Source organism: Cryptomeria japonica, chromosome 7 (assembly GCF_030272615.1).
Source record: "Cryptomeria japonica chromosome 7, Sugi_1.0, whole genome shotgun sequence".
In the NCBI taxonomy this organism is placed as follows: Eukaryota; Viridiplantae; Streptophyta; class Pinopsida; order Cupressales; family Cupressaceae; genus Cryptomeria; species Cryptomeria japonica.
Window position 1 is genome coordinate 284,887,095 of NC_081411.1, and position 23,115 is coordinate 284,910,209.

The 23,115-nt window shown below is 36.0% G+C and overlaps 1 pseudogene; it reads left to right on the top strand.

The window, feature by feature from the left end:
• The first annotated feature begins 346 nt into the window (after positions 1-346).
• On the top strand, positions 347-4,185 carry LOC131067247 (alpha-galactosidase-like; annotated as a pseudogene).
• The last annotated feature ends 18,930 nt before the right edge of the window (positions 4,186-23,115 follow it).

Genomic DNA, 23,115 nt, shown 5'->3' on the forward strand with positions numbered 1-23,115 from the left:
TAAACTATCATCAATTGATCTATATATGTATCCTATTGATTAGTCACATCACACTTTAGGGATAATTTATTTATTAAAAATTTCTTAGTACTTTTTGACCATTTAATTCATTTTAGTGACCACACTTATTAAAGATGCACTCCGAAGAGAATTCGATTTGCACTTTTTGACTACTCATCTCTTCTCGCACTATAGGTGGTCAGGCTTTATTAAAAATGGATTATTAAGACAATTCGATTTTTAATTCTGACTGCGTATGATTGTCAGTAGTAAATCTAAATGTAGACCTTCACACAGTTATAGTTAATGGGATCTAACCACAGTTTATAGGAAAAGATTACAGCTTCATTCAGGTTATCAAATAGCCAAGCGCCATTTTTAAAATACAATCTTATCCTTCTAGACTTGATAAGTCAAAATAATGTTGCTGGATAAGGTCCAGAAGATGCACTACTGTATCTCACCAGCATGTTTGATATAGAGGAGTTTTGTCGGCGCTGTACATTTTAGAATACATTGCAATTAAAATCAGTCGCGGTTTTTAGATTTGTACAATTTTTTCAAGCATAGTTAAAATAGCAAGAGAAAAGCCCAATCAAATGGTTGTGGTCGAAGCTTGGAAACCTATATATGGCATAGCAAATTAACCTTGGAAATATAAGACCCTTTCTTTCTGTCTTTTGGATTTCTGCTTTGGAGTTTGGAAAAAACATGAAAATGGTCTCTGTTTTGTTTGTTACACTATTGGGTATTATTTTGTGCTTTAAAGCCAATGCAAACTACAATGGACTCGGCCAGAAGCCTCCAATGGGGTATATCTCTCCACTGTCTATACGTAGGAAAAGAAAACATATGGATGCAGAAACTATTGTTTCCTTTATTTAATTAATTGTGAGGGAAACCTACACTCGGTATTAGACCATTTCCCTGAAATTTTCTCTCTTTAAATGATGGAAAATCCTTGGAATTGCCATCCACCCTGTTCATTTTTATTAAGTGGACGTAAGCCTGTAAGGTACTGGATCTATGTCAGCAGGGGATCAGCAGGAGTTTGGAGAATGGTGGTGTTTCTGCAAATAGTTAAATATTAGTTACCTTTTAGGGAAAATGGGAAAAAATAAAAGAATATGCTCACAAATATATACTAATACAATAGTTGTGGCATTTTTGTATTCAGATGGAATGGTCGTGGTTACTGAAAATGTTATTCGTGGAGCAGGTGACTTTAGAATTTTTGCTTATCCTGATTTCATTTTTGAGGAAACAGCTATCCAGCCCCAGGATGCACCAATGTATAAATTTTAAGTGGAGAAATACCATAAGGCTCCAGACTGCATAGTTTGCCATAAACTTGATTGTTCTTAAATTTAAGGTTACTAGAAAATAGCAGGCTTGTTTGTAGGAAGCGTGGTTTCATCTTTGTTGAATTTACAGTAATTTGATGTATCAAAAACTTTGATCTAAATCTTTAACATTGGCCCATTGTAAATGTGCATAATACAGCTGATGCACTGATTTCCACTGGATTGTCCAAGTTAGGATATGAATATGTAAACACAGGTAAGCTATATTATCCAGTTTCTCTTGATAGATTGGAAACCATTAATTGTAACTAGTCCTTAATTCATGGTTTTTTCTAATGGTAAATTGGTTTTCTCAAAAACTACCAGATGACTGTTGGGGCGAAAAACACAGAGATCCTCAGGTATTGCCATAAGTAAATCAATAAATAATCTCAGCATCAAGTCATTCTGTTTGCCTTGGATTATAGCAATCTTGAGACATGATGAATTGAACTCAGAACTGTTTGCTCGGGTAGTGCAATCAGTTATGCGTTCACTTTTTGATTAAGCAAATGATTTTAACTGAAACTCTCAACTCAGTTTTTCTTGTTTATATGTTCCTCTTATTGCTTATGTAAATTTTCTGAATTTTAGGCTTTATGATTATCTGATTAAACTGAAATTTAGGAGAAACTGAGAACCTTCTTATTTTTTGGCAGGGTAATCTTATTGCTAAAGTAAAAACATTTCGTTCTGGCATTAAGGTTTTGGCAGACTATGGTCATTCTAAGGGACTCAAACTCGGTATATATGCTGATGCAGGGAGAGCATATTATGCCAGAATCAATCAAAACCTTTCTATCTTTGTGCCTAGTATTGACTTCAATGCGTGGGTTTCTTTGGCCAGATCACAAACATGTTCCTCAAGGATGACAGGTTACATTAAACCTGAGGAAGAGGATGCTAACACATTCGCTTCATGGGTAACTCGCAATTAATCAAATTTTTTAGTCTACCGACCAAATTGAGCTCTACTTCAGATTGGTTTCTCTTTTTACTTTTGAAATAAAATGCAGATATCTTAAGATAACGCCCTTAGACGAAGATTGAATGCAGTATAATGAAGAAATCATATTATTGTTGGAATACTAAAGAATAACTGGTGTTTGATAAATGAGCAGGGAGTAGACTACTTGACATATAGGATCTCCTACATTACTGAGTTCAACCCTCTTGCGAGGTGCATAAAATTTGTACCAAAAAATGAGTGAAGCACTACTAAAGACAGGGCGTCCTATAATCTTTGCCACTGGTAATTGGTAAGAAGAGTTTTCAAGCAATAATCTCTGTATTCAACAAAAAATCAAAGAAATTCACTAGTTTATAAGCTGAAAATAATGCTAGCTATTTCTATGCTGATGTACAGGTACAACCTAACAGACTATATTGGGAAGGACCTAAGATTGCCAATAGCTGGTTGAGTAGTGAAATTGGATATCCATATGAACAGTAATACATTTAAGACACCCATTCATAGTACATTATTTGCAGAAGGATAAAATGCAGAAAATATATATATATATATATATATATAATTTTTTCCTTTCTTGCAGCATGTTAGAAGTCGCTGACCAGAACAATGAGCTTGCTGCTTATGCAGGTCCTGACCGTGGATGGAATGGTACATTAATTGCTCCATGAGTCCATTGACATGATATTACAGTTGATTTCCATTGTAATATCCATACTAATACCAAATAATTTTTTGCTTGTATTATCCAAATCAGATGCTGATGTACTGCACATTGGAAGGATAGGCCCAAGTTTGACAGTTGAGGAGTAAAGATCACAATTCAGCATATGGGCCTTAATGAAGGTAACAAATACAGACTTCTGCTTAATGTATAAATAACTGAAGGAGGTTCCTTAGTAAATATAGAAATTGGTAGTTTGATTAAGGATCGGTACCCATAACCCACATGCAATATTGCAGAACTTCTTATCTCTAGGCCACACAAACCTATTCAAACTTCACATCCATACAAGCACCAGACTAGTGAGAGGAGACACCTTGACAAAGACTTTTGTATTATCTTGTGGTTAAGGGTTCATATCTTTTGCAGGCACTCTTGATCATTACCACTGACTTAAGGAATGCGAGCAAGGAAACACTAGAGATCCTGGGAAACAAAGAGTTTATTGGTGTCAATCAAGGTGGGTTGCACATATCAGTACAATTTAAATATTTTGGTATACAAGTTTGAGAATGGATTTCAATCTTCATCCCCATTTGCAATCCTTTTTGTATGGGTGTAGATTCATTAGGAGTTCAGGGGAAGAAGATGAGCAAGCAAGGAGACCTTGAGGTATGAGATTTTTGTGGGTTGATGGATTAACAGAGAGAAGACTTTCATTCATCCTCTGAAATTGAATAGCATTGTTTTTGCCTTGAATTCAACTCAGATTTTGTATGTCTAATCTGTGTCAGTTTGATCATTTACAGGTATGGGCAGGGCCTCTATCCAACAAAAGAGTGACTGTAGCGTTGTGGAACAGAGGCAATTCTACAGCCTCTATCACTGCCAAATGGAAAGACATTGGCCTTCATCCAAAACTGTTGTTCAAGCTAGAGACTTGTGGGTTGTAAGACGATTGACAACTCTCCTTGTTATGTTTTATTTTTTCAAGCATATTTTAGGTTTTCTCTTGAACTGATTATAATGGGCTTTATCAATTTGACTGCCATTATTTGTCCACTTTAATATTGCAGCATTCGTACCTTCCAACAAGTTTAAAAGGAAGTCTCACCTCAAGTCTTGATTCACACGTTTGCAAAATGTATATTTTGACACCAATCTCTGCTTAAACTTGAGACACAAGTTTGAAGCCGAATAAATAATGTTTTTACTGTGGTCTTTCATGTTATAGAACTCTGGTATACTTCCAGATATAGAAGTTGAATAAAATATGGTTTTATTACCATTATTGATAATCAGTTAGAAGCAAGCGGGATTTCATTTCTGACCATTCATTTAACGAACTGTGTAACTAGTAAGCATCTTTGCAGCATTGAGGATGCTCATTTCACCATAGTTTTAAGTTAATTTAAATTTGAAATTAAGTATATTTTTAAATTTAAATTAATTTAAATTTATGATTAAATTGGCATCACTACGTTCAATAGACAAAATGGTATAATTGTGTGTGTGCTTTTTTTTAAATGTGTTAAATAAGTCAAGTAAATTTAATATTCTAGATATGAGATTTTTTGAGAGACAAATATAGATATATGTTAAAATGAAAATAAGGATAGATAATGGTTTTATATTTATCCAACAATGAATATAAGATAAGAGGGTTTTGTATTATTTAATGCAAATTGTGATTGATGATATATTATCATAAAAGATTTTAAATGTAATAGAAATGACTAAATCTTGAAATTTGAGTGTCCAAGTTTTTTTTATCACTAATTGTTGTTTTTTATTAATATTCAAAAAAAAATATTACATATATCAAAAGATTACTTTGATCCGAATAGTTCATCTATCCACATCAGATCCCCATTTACAAAAACCCACCTATGCATACAAAAACTTCTTGCAACCCCTCAAGACTTAATGACATAGATATACCAAAAACTGCATGAAAACCAGACTATGGTCCAATAGCAATGACCAACTCCTTGCCTTTATCTCCCTCGTCTTTGGAGCCCTCCTACAGATCCTCCTCGTCCTCTTGATCATCATGGACTCTTTGCTGTTGCTTCTTTGATCCTCTAGGACGCCCTCACTTCCTTCTCATGGAAGAACCCGAAACAGAGTCTTCTTCAGTTGACTTTGCATTTGATGGGTCCCATTTTTCCAATTCCTTGCATATCTCCTTCCTCTCCAACGAGCAGATGTATTCATGCGCTCCATGCATACCTATCTGAGTCGAGGCCCTTTGAACGTCCTTACTGCAGTAGACACTCCACAATAGGAATGGGCACAATGGTGGGATAAATTCATTGGAGTGAAGCGAAACACCATTCGAGCATACAAACCCTTCGCCATCCCTCTCCATTCTGATAAAACTCTCTAAACCACCCCTCCAATCTTCCCGCACACAATTAGTGACTACCCATTGAACTCTATCCACCCCCACAAGTTCGAAACATCTTGCAGTAAACATTGAAGCAATCTCCACATTTGTACGATATTTATACTTTGCTTGCATGTATTCTTACGATATTTATACTTTGCTTGCATGTATTCTTCTCCCAGCATGATCTTCACCCGAGTAAGGAAATCGTGATCTTCAAATCGAAAAATATTCGACAGACATTCATCTGAGATGGCACCCTAGAAGACCACCATAGGACGCGACGCCTGCAGCAAAAAGTTTGGCTCCATGGCCACACAGAGCTCACCGATAGCTTCACCACCAAAACACCAGCTTACTAAGAAAGCAAATGAAGCATTGCCCGATATCACTACCAATCGGAAAGCTTAACAAGGAAGCTAAGGCGACCAACGTCACATTAATGAGATAATACAAGCCAGGGTGTAAGCATGCTTAGAGAGATGTGGCATCATATATGTCGGTACTTTCCCAATCGGCCACCTCCAAGAAGAGCCAAACATTACCGTCACCCTCCCCAAGGAATCATGTTGTGAAAACCAAGGATATGGGAAGATATCCTCCTTGCCACTCCATACTGCCGCCAAAACAAAGCCAACTACCAGCATTAACTCGCACCTTCCATCTACCCCAATGGGCATATGCAACGGTTGCATCTATTTGAAACACAAGGGGCATTAATGCACACACCTGTCTGCTTCATTCACACACCTCTCCTCTTCATTTACACAGGTGTCGTAAATCGAAAGCTTCATTCGCACACCTATCCGCTTCCATGTTGCCACTACGATAGACATGAGAAATCTTAAAGTCTTCAAAGGCGGAAATTTTTGACTTGATGTCCTCTATATCTCGATTCACCTCCCAACATTGAGAGGCCCCAGATAATAGCATTGATGATCATTTGGAAATCACCTTCCAAATGTAGCTTCTCAACATTGATGTTATTCACCAATTGAATAGCAAGCAAAGCTGCCTTCACTTCAGCTTCATTGTTTGTCATGGATGGTAAGCGTTGCCACCTTGTCGGCATTCAATGACCTTGACTGTTCTTAGCCACACATCCTGCACTCGAAGGTCCTAGATTACCTCTAGATGCACCATCAAAGTTAACATTGATCCAACCTGGTTCGGGAGGCATCCACTCAACTTCATGCAAACCTTGATTACTCGGATCAACCCAAACAATCCCTTTAACAGGTGGAAACTTTAACAGAGGCCATTGAGATTGCATTCTACTATCCCATGCTACGTAAGGATGCTTACTAATGTCAACTCGACAAGCAACTGAATTAACTAACTTTGAGATCAATCACTCTATACAATGCCACAATGGGAGATAACATTCTTCAACTCCCTGAAAGATGCACCTATTGCGTTCCTTCCAAACTTCCCATAGCACTCTAGATGGGATGATGTCTCAAATACAAGAGTAGATAGCTTTGTCTTGCCTCTACTCCAACTTTGAAGCCGGGATTTAAGATCATATGTCATTGGGGTATACCATTCCATTTTACTCAGAATTTTATCCCAGCAGCCCCTCGCACTGGAATAGTGAAGAAAGAGGCGGTCAACAGTCTCCTCTTCTGTTTTACACATAACACACCTATTTGGCCCCATAAAACCCAGTTTACTCACTCTGTCTCCTATTAAGATTCTTCCTCTCATAGCCAGCCATGTAAAGGAGCCTGCCTTAGGCAAACACCTATTGTTCCAGAAGAGTTTCATAGGCCACTCTTGCTTAACCAAATTATTCTCCAACAGATGATAACCCACTTTGACTGAATACTACCCACTCTTTGCTCCACAACAAATTATTGAGTCATCCTTACCTGATAATTTAATTGGCCTGTCATCCAACATTGCCCTCATTTTAGCTTCTTGATCTCTAGGGAGATTCAACTCCGCTACAATACGCCATCTCCAGCATTCAATTCACTAAATGATCTCTTTATGGCCATATAATCAATCACTCTATTACCCCATAATAATTCTGAAGTTCTCTTGATCTCTCGCCAATCCTCCTCATCTCCCAAAGTTGGGTGTCCATCCCAGGAGTCAAACCAGAATAGAGTTTTATGACCATTCCCGATCTTCCATGAAATGTGCTCCACTATGAGTTTTCCACATTCTAGTAGAAATTTCCATATTGTCGAGCCATTGCACAAATTTCTGATTGTAAGATTCCTCTCCGCCTCTTGCTGATCTAGATATTTATGTGCTAAAATTTTAACCCATTTTTGATTTGGTTTAGAGAACATTTGCCATACCAACTTTGCTCCCATGGGTATATTCAAGTTGTTCCATCTTCTTAAACCTGCACCTCCATCCTCTTTCGCTTTGCAGACCTTATCCCATGCTAGAAGTGGAATTTTATCTTTCTCGCCTGTCCCATTCCAAAAAAAATCTCATGAATCTCTCTATACTTTTTACAAATTTGAGGGGGATTTTAAAACACTACATTGCATATAGTGGCATAGCCAAAATCACAAATTTTAACATAATGATTCTCCCTACTGAAGATAACCATTTCCTCCTCCAGCTTTCCAATTTGGTCGTACAATTTGACACTAGATTATCCCATAAAGAGGCTTTATTGGCACCCCCAAATAAGGGTATCCCTAAGAATTTATTTGGAAAATTCCCCAGATTGATACCAAGAATCTTGGAAATTTACCTCCAAGTCCTCAAAGGAGTATTAAAACAATAAAGCTCAGATTTGTGCTAGTTTACCGCCTCAGATTTGTCCAAGACCGATAAAGCTCAGATGATTCTTGCTTCCCTCATAGATGCCTCCCCAAACAACAATGTATCATCTGCAAATTGAGTATGTGTCACTACCTCCACTCCATTTGTAATCTTGATGCCTTTCCAACGTCTTTCATCCCTACATTTGTTGATCATATGTCCCAAAGCCTCAACCATGATAATGAAGAGGAAAGGAGAAAGAGATCTCTTTGGTGAATTCCTCTTGAGGTAGTAAAAGTACCTTGTGGAGAACCATTGACAACAACCGAGCATCTCAGATTTGAGATACAACTATGGGCCCATTCGATCCATTGTGCATGAAAACCAAAATTCTTAAGAACTTGAATAAGAAACACTCTGTTAACATGGTCATAAGCCTTCCGTACATCAATCTTGAACAACATTCTATCAACCTTAGCTAGCTTGACAAAGTGTATGGATTCATGTGCAATAATAATACCTTCAACAATTGAGCGATTAGGAGCAAAACCATTTTGCTCCTCTGAAATAATCCCTGGTAGGACCTTTTCCAGCCTATTAGCTATTACTTTTGTAATAATGTTGTACATGGTATATTGCATAGTGATATCGGTCGAACATCATCAAAGAAAAGGATCTTAGATTTTTAGAAATGAGAGCGATGAAAGTATTATTCAGCTCTTGGGACGTGTATCTTTTCACTCTCAATTCTTACACCATTGCTAGTAAATCTTCCTTAATAATCTCCCAAAATTTCTAAAAGAAGAAGGGTGGGAAGCCATCAAGACTTGGTGATTTATTCGCACCCAAGGAGAAAACAATAGTCTTGACCTCTTCCATAGTAATTTTTTGCATCAACAAGGAGTTTTGCTCCTCGGTTATGGATTTGGGGATGAATTCCACACCCTAGTCATCCACCCCTTGAACATTGTTATAAGCATCATTTAACAACTCAGTAAAGTATGCAACCGCCTCCATGTTGATCTTCTCTGAGGAATCTAGGATTGTGCCATATTTATCCAAGATCCTATTAATTTGATTATCTCTTCTCCTAATTCTGATCGATTTATGGAATAAACTAGTATTCCGATCACCATCTTTTAGCCAGTTTTCTCTAGATTTCTGCCTCGAGTAAATTTCTTCCCTAGCCAAGATCTTAGAAAGTTTCATGTGTATCTCCTTCTCCTTCTTATATTCAAAGTTCGTCATACCATTTCCCACAATCTTATTGTTCAACACCTCCAGAGCCGCCTCAATATTAGCCTTTTTAGAGAAAATATTGACAATGTTTGTCCTATTCCATTATTTTTGTCATTCTTTTATATAGAGCAACTTACGAATAATAATGTAAGTCATTGAAGATCCTGATAGATTTGGTTCCTTCCAACATCGGTCAATGTTCTCATAGAAATTTTTATCTATCAGCCACATTTTCTCAAATTTGAAATGACATCTCAAAAGGACCGAATCACGCTGCAAAATCACAGAAATAGGGAAATGATCGGATCCAGTGATCGGACATACAAAGGATTCCCAAGTAACTTGGGAGTGGATCCAATTTTCAGACAGTGGGAGCCTGTCTAATTTCTGAGCAATACCTTAACCCCACCCTGATGGTTTGACCAAGTGAAGGATCCATTTTTGAACTCAATATCCATCAAATTATTATTAAAGATAAAATCATCAAAAAAAATTTGAACTTTGTTAAATCCACTCATCCCCCAATCTTCTCCGAAGGCTGTCTTATAGCATTAAAATCTAGCCCAATAACAACATATAATTTTTCATGTTGTGACAAGAAAGAGGAAATTTGGAACCAAACCTCAATTTTTCATTGACATCACAAGGCCCATAGATATTGATCAAAATAAATTCAATCCCGCCCAGTAGAGAAATGATCTTGGTAGCAGTCCAACATTTACCTTCCACAAGCAACTCGTCCTTCACCACACTGGGTCTCCATAGAGTTAAAAGGCCCCTTGAAGCTCCTTCAACTACCCTGTAGAAGCCCTCCCAATCTTTCCATGTCAACTTAAACCTCTCAAGATCCACCTCTTTAATTTTAATCTCTTGTAGCATCAAAATTTCAGGTTTCATCTGCCGAACTCCTCATTTGATCAAACATATTTTTTCAAGGGCATTGCATCCCTGACATTCTAGGAAATGATCTTCATTGTTTCCTAGGAAGGGTGATCCCGTTCCCAGTACTCAATTTTCTCTGTCTCTTTGCACTTCTCTCCTTAATGATAAGTTCCCTATTTAATTTTTTCCCCCTCCTTTTCTCTTCGCCATTCAAAGGATTTGATACACGAGAGTCGAATTGAGATATGGTCCTTTTCTCCAAGCTGTCTTCTTCATCTGCTTCACCAAAAGGGTCTTCTTCTTCCGATTCTGAGTCATCCTGACTAACAAAGAGGGAATATTTTGGAGTTTCCCTATTGCCCTCTTCACGAGATTTCCAATTTCTTGGGGAGGCCAAGTTTCCCTCCTCAATATTCTTCCTAGTCGATTCTCCTCTAGTCCTCTTAGCAGGTGTCCTTTTATAGACCTCATGCGGGGACTCACTTACCGACATAGATTCAGTGATCTAAGAAAACCCAGCAAGAATGTCACGAGTACATCCCACTCTCGAGCTATTGAACTGTAAGGCCATGTTCTTGGTGGCTTCAAGGCAGCTAATATCCTCCTCTATCATTGATATGACCACCTCGTGTTGTTTATTTTCTAACAAGCGTACCCCCTCTTGTATATTATTCAACCTAACTATAGGAACATCCTCCATACTCGCTTTATCGTTGGCGCTAGAAACTGGGAGCTCATTTACCCTGTTATCATTCTTCTAACTTACTTAAGGGATTTGAGGTTGTTTCTCTAGAAAACCATTGATGTCTTGAGGTGAGGGTAGATACTCCCTTCCTGTGTTTCAAAGGAAAGTTTAGGTCCTAAGATACCAACTTTTTATTTTTCTTTACCCATCTTAGTGCAATCCTCCTCCAAGTGGTCGTCGCATTTACAAATTCTACACTTGCCAATGACATTATCCACCTTTATCTTTTGAATCCAGATTCCTTTACTAGAGATGAGCTCTATCTCTTTTGGGAGTGGAGGGATGGGTCTCTACATAATGCAGATTCTCATGTAGATGCTAGAGTCTATCACATCTCTAACTTCATCTGATTTTATGTATCTCCCTATCTTATTACCTATCACCTGAAGAGTGTCTTCCTCCCAAATATTCCCTTGGTAGATTATATAGCTTAATCGATAAAGGAACTTCTTCAATCTTGGCTGATAACAGATCAAAGCTGGGTTCCCAGTTTTTGATATAGGTTCCTTGTCCTCCCATTAAATAAGGTCCTCCATTTTGGATTCTTTCTTTCGTTATCAAATCTTTACATATGATCAATAAAAAGGCATTCAACAATGGTTTCACAATGCAACTGATGCCCCAAACCTCCTCACACCACTTAATAACCTTTGGTAGAGCCAACCAATCTTCCACCCATTTTACAAAAAAGCCCCTTTCTTTGAGTGTATTGAAAACTAATTTCCACTCCTCATCTTCAATATGCAGTGACACCCATCTCCCTGAGTAGGAATATTTTTCCTCCCCCTATCCATAGGTTTCTAGACTCTCTTTGAGAAGTGGTTTGTCTAGTTTGATTGTAATTTGAGTGTCTAAGTTAGAACTATGACAAATATCTTATCTAGGAGCATGATCTAGTCCTAATTTGTATGATTGTTTCTTGAGAAAAAAATAGGTCTTGAATATTTGTATATCCTAGATTTGAAATGACAAAAGAATATTGATTCAAATTTAAGATTTTTATTCCTAACTTAAGATTAATCTAGATAGAGAAAACGAAGAATGCAAATATAATAAAAAATCAGCAAAGTGGTACCAAATGCAAACCTTGGATGTGTTGGATACGATCTTAGATCATTCTTGTTGTAGAGATGTTGGTTGCTCCTCAAATCATGAATATATACCTAGCGATTGATCATTTATTTATAATTTCATAAAGAACTAGGGGTTGATTTATTAATTTTTGATTAAGGATATAAACAATGAGGATTTAAAATTGAATGGATGGTTGAGATTTATTGAGATGAGTAGAGAATATTAGTTGAAAAAAATAGTAGAAAAGAGTAATGATAATTAATGTTGTTTATTTATATACTTTAAATAATTACTTGTTCATTAAGGATATAAACAATGAGGATTTAAAATTGAATGGATGGTTGAGATTTATTGAGATGAATAGAGAATATTAGTTGAAAAAAATAGTAGAAAAGAGTAATGATAATTAATGTTGTTTATTTATATATTTTGAATAATTACTTGTGCATTTGGTTAAAAAGTAGAAAAAAATATGGAGTTATGATGAAATATGAGTGAATAATTATACAATTTTACTCTTTATAAAAATTAAGTGAAAATAAAGTATTTATTTATTTTGGAATAAATGAATAAGCATTAGCATAACTAACCATGTAACATGAAATATTTAATTAATTAGAGGCTATAAATAAAAAAGGATACTATCAAGAAATGTAAAAAAGTTGAGATGGTATTTAAAAGATGCTATGTTAGATGTGGCAATATGAAGTGGTGATAAATAAGTGCCTACATTTTGGCCTTCCTTTAAATAATATCAAGTAAAGAAAATATATTTAAAGGAAAGAAAATATAGGCATTTGGTGGGAAAATAATATGGCAGAAGCATTGAGAATTAGGTTGTAGAAATGATTGATGATTTAGGGATGCCCCATTAAGGGGATAGGTGGGATTGAAGAACATTGATCAATATACTCTCAAAATGGATGATAGAAAGAATGAAAGGTTAGGGATAGATGGGATAGGTTTAATGATGGATGAAAGGATTGGTGATGATTAAAGTTAGTTAAAGGATGAGTATTGAAGACAAAAAGATTAATGATGAATTTGAGGAAGTCTGCAAAAAAATAAACTATGTACAAATAAAGGGGATAGGTGAAGTGGTTATTTTTTATCTCTATTTGTTTAGAAAAGTTAGATATGATAAAGAGATAGGTTTAATGGACATGATGGAGGATGAAATACTTTTATTGTTGAAGTACACACTGTGAGTCTTGCATAGGGTTCTAATTATTTTGAGTACCTTGATGTTTATTATAGCATATTATAAGATGCACTATGATATAAAAAAATCATGTTGATGTTGATGTCATGTATTGCAAGGCTAATAAAAAAGGAATAAATAGTCACAACAAGGCATATGACATATGACACCATGAATAAAATAGAATGATGATGTTGTCATAAATTGAATAAAGGAATAACATAGATGTAAAGAAAAATAATAAAAGCACAAATAAGCAAACAAGAAAAAATCCTAAAAATAAACAAAATTGTACCCTTGAAAAGATAAGAAGAGTCGAATGGATGTCAACTTTGAAACAAGAGATAATATTTCACTATAATCTATTCCATCAACATGGTAATACCCCTCCATGACCAAACATGATTTATACTTCTCAATACTACCATCCAGACCTAAGTTTTTGTTTAAAACCCATTTGCATCCCATGGGTTTTATGTCCTTCAGGCAAGGTACTAAATGCAAAGTATTATTTTCCTTGAAAGATTCCATCTCATTGTTCATGGCTTCCATCTAGGAATACACATCAATCATACCCATAGCCTCTCTAACAATCCTATGTTCATCAGTGTTATTAATCAAAACAAAAATACATAAAAAATTTGACAATGAATAACTAAACATGTGTGGTTGTCACCTTATTCTAATAGACCTCCTCAAAGGCTCAAGTTGATTTTCTTTTTATTCTTTTGAACTTATAGAGCTACTAGAACTCTCCGTATCATTAGGCCTATAATTCTTCTCTCTTAAGTGTAGAAGAAATTTGAACTACCTCCTTATTTTGTTTCTCCTTTCTCTGGTTGTAGCTCAATAAAGGAAGTTTTATCTCTATGAAAACAACACTTCCACTATAGAGAACCTTCTTTGTCACTAGATCCTAAAGCTTGTTCCCCTTTACACCTACAACATGACCAATAAAGATATACTTCACTGCTTTGTTCTTGAACTTATATATTTTTTCACTTGGAACATGAACATAAGCTTCATAACCAAATACTATGAGATGTCTCATTGAGATCTTCTTTCGTAACCAAACCTCTATAGGTGTCTTATCAACAAGTGTTGATGTAGGAAATCTATTTACGAGATAGTACACACTGACTATAGCTTCAACCCAAAGATTTTGTTTGCGGCCAACACTACTTATAAGCATACTCCCACCCCTCTCCATCAATTTTCTATTTATTCTCTTTGTAATTCCATTCTACTTAGGGTTGTATGGAGTTGTCTTATGCCTCTCAATCTCATGGTCCTTACAAAACCTATCAAAATCTATCAATAAAAAATCACTACCATTTCCAATCTACAAACACTTAATGTTTTTAGTAGTTTGATTCTTAGAAAGAGCTTTAAACTCCTTAAACTAACTAAAGAATTTAGATTTACTTCCAAGAATATAAACAAATGTCCTTCTACTATAGTAATCAATGAATGAAACAAAGTACACAAATTTTATAATCAAAGTAATATTAATATGATAAAAAATAACCTAAAAGATTATGAGAACTAGAGTAAAACTAAACACGATTTTGTTTACCATAATATATTATTCATAGAAATCAAACCCAAGATTACAATCAACAAGCTCCGTAATGAGTCATTCATTTTTTGGTTTTTTGAGATGCTTCTCACAATATGACCAAGTCTTTTGTGCCATAAAATTATCTTCTCTGCTTGGAATTTTTGTTCCAAAGCATTGGCACCCATGGTACCCAAAAAGTATGACCATTGGATGTAGAAGCAATAGTTTTCTTCACAACTTGATCTGATAGTGTAGATGTAGAATTTAGAGCCCTTTTCTTGGAGTTTATATAAGCACTATTATATTGAATTGTACATGCATCTAGCTTATACAAAGTGCCAATCCAAACACCCTTAGCAAGCACCATAGAACCTCTAGTCATCTTACATCCTACTTGTGAGAAATCAACTTGCACACCCACACCACTTAATTTACTAATAGAGAGTAGATTCTATGTCAAATACAAGATGCATATTAGGCCATTGATCTGCTTCACTCTACCATCAAGGAATCTAATATTGTCTTGTTATTAGATGACACTCATCACCCACATCCACAAAAGTCCAAGGTCGTCTAAGTGGGACACCTACCTCCATGTGAGGACAAAATAATCCATGTCACCCCTAGTAGGGTGACAAGTCAACATGCCTACTCCCACTAGATGACAAAATAGCATGTTAAAACAAAATTTTCCTTGTAGGCTCTAAAATCAAATCAAATATTAAATAAATCGAATACCAATGTTAGGACTTGTAAAAGTTGAGTCACCTTAATCCAAACATATTTGATATGTAGAAGATCTTGCCTGTCATTGTAATAAACTTATGAATACTTTATAGACCAATAAAAGGTATTATAAATGTAAAATGGAAGTACAAATAAGCATGCATACTCTTCCTACTCATCTTAGTAGTCTCACAAATCTTATCTTTAATAATGTCAATGCATTAATAAATAAAGACAACATTCTTATTTTTTCATTTTTTAATTATTTCATTATATGCAATAGTGAAAAGAAAATTTAGAAAAGACTATTTTTTTAGAATAAGTAATAACAAATAAGATGCAAGACTTGAAAAATTTGTTGAGAAGAGATCTAATAATATCAATACATCCATGCATTTGGTAGGCCATAAAACTTGTTGAAATGTAAGCCCTTCAAAATGCTTTTTTATTTTGGTTTACACCATGTATATCCAATCTTTTATGAGTTAAAGCACTTTTAACACTTTAATGTAGTGCTTAAGATGAAAGCAGCAAAATGGTTTCAATTGTATGAAAAACAATAGAAATATCATTAAGCTATGTCAAACAAATAAAGTCAATCGAATTATATTTAAACTTGTGATAGATATAAATGAAGAAAAGACTACTGATCAATATATTTTGCTTAGCCTTATCAGTTTCATACGGCTTAGAACTGCTTTACTGCAGGATCTTTATAATCTATTCGTAAATTAAGACAAGTGCTTTGTGAAAAGATTACTACGATAAAGTGAACGTCTTATCCATTGGATTCTCAGGCGACTTTAATTATTGTGATATAGGTGGTGTACAACACGAATGTGACTGTGCTGCTGCAAAACAGCTAAACCAATACAACTTTTTTAACAAAATGGGTCTGTGTTTCTTCCACGCACAGAGCATATCCAGTCACATTATTTTACGTGTCATGCACAAACGACATCGTGCACTTTCGTCACAAAGTGGGTTGCTTCTGCCTTTCTTCGCGTGCTTTCCTCCACAAAACACACCCCTAACTTTTATCATTGTTCATTGAATCGGATTCCAAGGCATCCACTTTTGCTGCTAATAGTTGAAGTTTCGTGAGGTTATGTTCTTTGGTAAATTCATGGAACAATCTTGTCATGGTAATTAGAAGTACTATCTCCAAGTTGAAACTTAGGAAGTGGTCAGTGCCTTATTATTAGAAGAAATAGAGTGGAAATTTTTCATAGGTTATTTAAGGGATAAAAGACATTTAATCGAGTTGAAGGATAAGGGATCCAAATATAAAGGAAATTTAAGTTTTCATTTAAAAAAAAAAAAGTAAAGTTAAGTGTTAGAATTATGGTAGGATCGATAATATGAAGTAACGTGAAGAGAAGAAGATCAAGATTAGGTCTAAAATGATTTAAATTTGAGAGTTTTGAATCAAGGAATTTGAGATGTGGTTTTTTAAGTTTAAAATCATACATTTAATGTATATTTCATGTATTTTAAGATGGCTGGATTATTGATTGTACAACATTTTTTTCGAATTATGAAAGAATAGATGGTGGAAAATTATATTTGAAGGAGGTAATACATCTCTCAATATTTTGATTAATTAAATTTTCAATATTATGTTTGGAGATAGGAAAAAAGCTTATTTTTGTTGTACACACTCCTCATTTGGCATGTAGTTCATGTTCTTCATAAGTAAATTGAATCATATGTATATTCTCATAGTAGTTAGTAAAAAAGGATGGAAGATAGTATGTAGAGCCACTATATTGGCTAAGGAAGTTCATTATAGAGAATTAATTCACCTTAATGTAAGCACTACTATTGAGTTCAATAGTTCCAAGGTTCTATGTTCCATAAAGAATAGTTTTGGCATGAACATGTGTGTGTGTGTACATATATTTTATTGGTGATCTCTATAGAAAATATGGGTTCTATTTTTCAAGAACAAATCTAGAGTCTTTTCAAAGTTTAAATATTTTAGTGGTCTTGCAGTGATCATGATAGATAAAAGATCAAGGTTTTAAGGAAACAAAATGATGAAGTTAATTAAGAAGAATTTAATAAATTTTATGGTAATGATGACATTACTAGGGGTAAAAGAAAAAATAGATAACTCTCTCAATAGAGTCTATTTGAAGAGAGAATGAACATGATATTGATAGATAGGCCTAGGACTACACTCAGTGGAAATAGTGTAGAACACAAAATACCAATGAGAGGGGGGTGAATTAGTGGTTCCTAAGTTTTTTGTTCTCCTGATCTAACCTCAAAGCACCAGTTATTCACTTAATTACTAAAGTCATATTGGTAATACAATAAAGAAAGGCCAAAGAGATCATTCACACACGTGTAACTCACAACACCAAATTTACAAGGAAAACCCAATTTGGGAAAAACCTCGGTGAGAAAAGCTGCTGGAGACTACTGCTCCAATCCAGCCTCATAGGTAAAACACTGACTTACAAAGATTTTGGTCACCAACCCAAGGAGCACCAACCCCTGCAATTTTAGGGCACCAACCCAAGGAGCACCAACCCCTGTAGCAAACTTCAACTTGGCGATGTATATTGAAATACCTCTTTTTGAAAACAATTAAGGCTTCTTGTTGCAAATGAATTCTGCAACTCTTTGATCAAATAACTCTCTATCGATTGACAATATTTTTCTCCTCCATTGAATCTCACACTACCGGTTGTGAGATTACTGTCTCTGCTTCTCGACCTATGTTATCTTTTTTCCCCTCTCACACACTGTGTCACACTTGGATGCTCCCTGATCTGCCACACTTTGTCGATTAGGCTCAACTACAAGATTATAGTTCTGCCAGTAGAATCCTCTCACCGGTATGCTTGCTCAGGCGACCTGCCACTTTCTTAGAACTTTCTTTATGGCTTCCAATCTTTCTCCTTTGTCACTCTCTCTTCTCTTCACCTTCTTTTTAGCATCCAATCTTTTTGTCTTCAACTCTCATATCTTATCACGTGATTTCCTGCCTGAACACCATTCAAACTCCTCATCGATAAGGGTTTTCTCTTTCTGACACAATCTTCATGAGATCCAATCGCCCCTATCTTGGATCAATCACCTGTCCTTAAAGGATGCACCTATACACGGTTTCCATTATCCAATGCACATTTTCTGGAAATGGCAATCTCAAATTAGATCTTCTGTCATGAAATTAGTCAACACATAAAGTGCTTCAGTAGTTTCCTTTTCAAGGACTTCCTGAATCGGATTTCTTTTGCATTGATCCAGGTGCCAACTACTTCCTGATCTTTCTTTGTTTTTCTTTCTTCCTCAAGCCGCAACAGTCAGATACAATCCCATGATTTGTGGCTCCTTCATTAATGGCGATTATCTGTTTCATCAACCCTGTCAATGAGGCTTCACCAACCACAACATGTTTGCCAGCTCTGCTCCACATGGCATCACAATGATGAAGACATGGCCCACCAACACACTGTCAATCGAGAAAACAAATACTGGTACATCCTTTTGCTAGTAGAGATTTCTTCTTCTGTTAACCAGTAGAGCACACTATACCAGTAGTACATCTTCACCTCAGTGGTTTGTGACAAATTTCACATTCAACCTCTTCATCATAAACAAGAAACAAACCTTCAAACCAGTTTGAACTTTACCGATAGGCCTTCATTATTTATGCTCACCCTCATGTGAATATCCATCATGCTGTTTGACATCAATGGCAACTTAGTGCCAAAATGCCAACAATCTCCCCCTTTGGCATTGATGTCAACTCCTCATGATTCACTTCATACCAGTACATTTCTCCCCCTTTGACATAATGACAAAGGGTCTTGTGCACTCTCCCTTTGATCCATACGAAGATCCCCCTTAGTCACATACATCCTGCCTAGGTAGATGAGACAACTCCCAACTTTTGTCGGAGGTACTCAAAAGTGCTTACCGGTAATGGTTTGGTGAAAATGTCTACTACTTTTTCACTAGTAGGAACATAATCCATCCGTACCTCCTGTCCTTCAACCTTCTCTTTGAGAATGTGATACTTGATAGCAATGTGCTTTGTTCTGGAATGGATGACTGGATTCTTTGCTATGTTGATTGCACTCGAATTGTCACATCGGATAAGAATAGGATCAGTGATGTCCACTTGTATGTCTTTGAGAGTCTGCTTCATCCAAATCACCTGAGAGTAGCATGTAGCAGCAACAATGTATTTAGCTTTAGTAGTAGATAGAGAGACCGAGTCCTACTTCTTGCTATGCCATGAGACCAACCGGTCACCTAGAAAGAATGCACCACCACTTGTTCTTTTTCGATCATCAATGCATCCTTCCCAATCAGCATCAGTGTATGCTTCCAAGATAAAATCTCCTTGTTTAGGATACCACAACCCATAGTTGAGCGTTCCTTGTAGGTATCTAAAAATTCTAGTAACAACATTCATATGTGACTGCTTTGGTGCAACTTGGAATTTGGCCACCATGCACATTTCCTGAACTATATCCGGTCTTGAAGCAGTTAGATACAGTAGACTGCCTATCATGGATCAGTATAGAGTCTGATCCACCACCGGTGATTCATCATTCTCGCTCAATTTGTTGCCGATCACCATGGGGGTATTTACTAGTTTGCAAACTTCCAGTTGGAATTTCTTCAACATCTCCTTTGTATACTTGACTTGTGAGATAAAGATTCCTTTATCTTATTGTACTATCTGCAAATCGAGGAAGTATGTTAATTCACCAAGCATTGACATCTCAAATTTTGATTGCATTTGATCAACAAATTCTTTACAGAGAGTGTCCTTGTTGCCTCCAAAGATAATGTCATCTACATACACAACCACAATGATCATGTGGTTCCCATCTTTCTTTATGTACAAATTTCTATCTGCACTCTCCTTTTTGAATCCCTGTTCCTTTAGGTATTGATCTAATCTTGAATACCATGTTCTACGAGCTTTCTTTAGACCATACAAGGCCTTCTTCAACTTGCACACAAATATCTCATCATCATGCAAAAAAAACCCTTCCGTTTGCTCCATGTACACTTCTTCTTCCAAATTTCCATTTAGAAAGGTAGATTTTACATCCATTTGGTATACTTTATAACCTTTGTAGGAAGAGAATGCTAGAAACATTCTTATTGCTTCTAATCTAGCTACCGGTGCACATGTTTATTCAAAGTCAATTGCCTCTACCTAAGAGTATCCCTTGCACACTAGTCTAGCTTTATGCCTAACAATCTTACCTTCTTCATTCATCTTATTCCGGTATACACATTTTGTGCCAATGACAATCTTGTATTCTGGTCTAGGGACTAATTTCTAAGTCTTGTTCTTCTCAATCAAGTGTAGTTCTTCTTCCATGGCATCCATCCATTCTTGTCTTTTACTGGCCTCATTGAATGTTTTGGGTTCAACTTCAGTCATGAGGCATAGGTTGACTTGTTCATCATTTCAGGCAAGTCTTCTTCTAGTCTACACACTATCATTCTGGGTGATTCAGCTGCACATACTGGTTGGGTGCCTTCTTGGATGCTACCTCTAGTTCAGCATCTATCTGAACTTCATCATGTTCATCACTAGAGTCATCATACCAATTAACCTATGGTTGACATCCTTTGTGCATATCTTCATCAACTTTTACATGCACACTCTCAACAACTCTTCTTAGTCTTTTATTGTAGCATTTGTAGGCTTTGTTGTTAGATGAGTAACAAAGGAAGATTACTTCATCACTCCTGGAGTCAAAACTTCCTAGACCATCCATATCTTTCTTGATAAAGCACTTGCTTCGAAATACTTTGAAGTATTTGACTGATGGCTTCTGGTCATACCATAACTCATAAGGTGTCATTTTGATGTTTGTCCTTAATTGAACCTGGTTCAAAGTATATGCAGCTTTATGAACAACTTCTTTCCAATATGTGTCCAACAGACAAGCCTCATTTAACATGGTTCTGGCCATCTCCTTCACTATCCTGTTCTTCCTTTCTACCACACCATTTTGCTGTGGTGTCCTAGGAGCAGAGTATTTCCTTCTAATTCCATGTTTTTCACAATATTCTTCAAATTCATTTGATGTAAATTCTTCACCCCTGTCTGATCTTAGGCATTTTAATTTGTACCCACTTTGTTTTTCAACCATCTTCTGAAAGATCTTGAATTTTTAAAATGCTTGTGATTTATCTTGCAGAAAGGTGACCCATGTCATTCTTGAGTAGTCATCAATGAAGAGCATAAATTATCTTTCACCGGTAAGTGCTCTTGTTCGAGTTGGACCACACAAATCTGTATGCACACTTTCAAGTGGTCTTGAGGTGTTGTGCTCCTTTTTTCCTGAAACTCACTTTACTTTGCTTGTCTTTTACACCTTCATCACAAAATGTGTTTACTGGCTTGATGATGGGTGGAATATTCCTCACACACCCCTTTTTTCTTACTACAACTAAGTTATCAAAATCTATGTGGCCTAATCTTCTATGCCACAACTAACTTTCATTTACTTGTCCTAACATACATTGGGACTCATAGCATTCCTTTAGATTATAAGCATTTCCATCTATTCTCTTTCCTCGTGCTACAACTTTACCGGTACTGTCTTTCTTTATCTGGCAACCGGTTGAGTCAAAAGTGAATTTGTAACCTTTTTCACACATCTGAATCACACTCAGCAAATTATTCTTTAGGCCTTCCACAAAATATACATCATGTGCCTTCAGTTTTCCATCAATGTTTAGAGATCCTTTTCCCTTTATTTTGATGGAGGAATTGTCTCCAAACCTTACTGATCCACCATTCCAATCTTCAAGTTTAATGAATTTATTTTTGTCACTAGTCATATGGTTTGAACAACCACTATCTACCACCCATAGATTTTTCCTTTCAGCATGCAAGGCAGTCTGTACTATGAGAATTGATTCTACCTTTTCTTTTTCTTTCTCAACCCAAACTAGTTTGATTTCCTTCTTCTTGTCAGCTGCTATATTGAGCTTAGGTTCAGTTACAAGCCCTTGATTTGGATTTTCCTTCATCTACTTGATCTTCCTATTTTTGCATAATTTTGCTATGTGTCCAAATTCTTGACAGTTATAGCATTTTACATTTTCATTTAAGGGGACGTCCCTAAAATTATTGTAGGGTACCGGTTTATTCTTTCTACAATCAAAACTCTTATGACCATGTCCATTGCACTAATAGAAGATAACATTCATATCCTGGAGTGCATTGAATGGATTTCTACTTTCATATCTCATAGAGGGCTTATTGATTAACCTACAGTCAGCTATTTTGTGTCCAAATTTATTATACCAGTAACGGTAACCATGAAAGGTTGAAACATACTGGTTAGGTTGTCTTGGTCCTGAATGGAACTACCTCATTGGGGGTCTTCCCTTCATGTTGTTGAATCTGGTGAATCCTTCACGGTCAATTCTTGCATTTCTTCTTGGGTTTGCATATTGTTGCAAGAAGTGTGGCCTCCAGTTCAATGTTGCATACCGATTTGAGTGGCGATTTCCAACAGCATCTGCATATGTCTTTTTGTCGGTATCCTTGCTTACATTGAATGCCTTCTTTTCTTCACCTTTAACTGAAGAGGTGAAC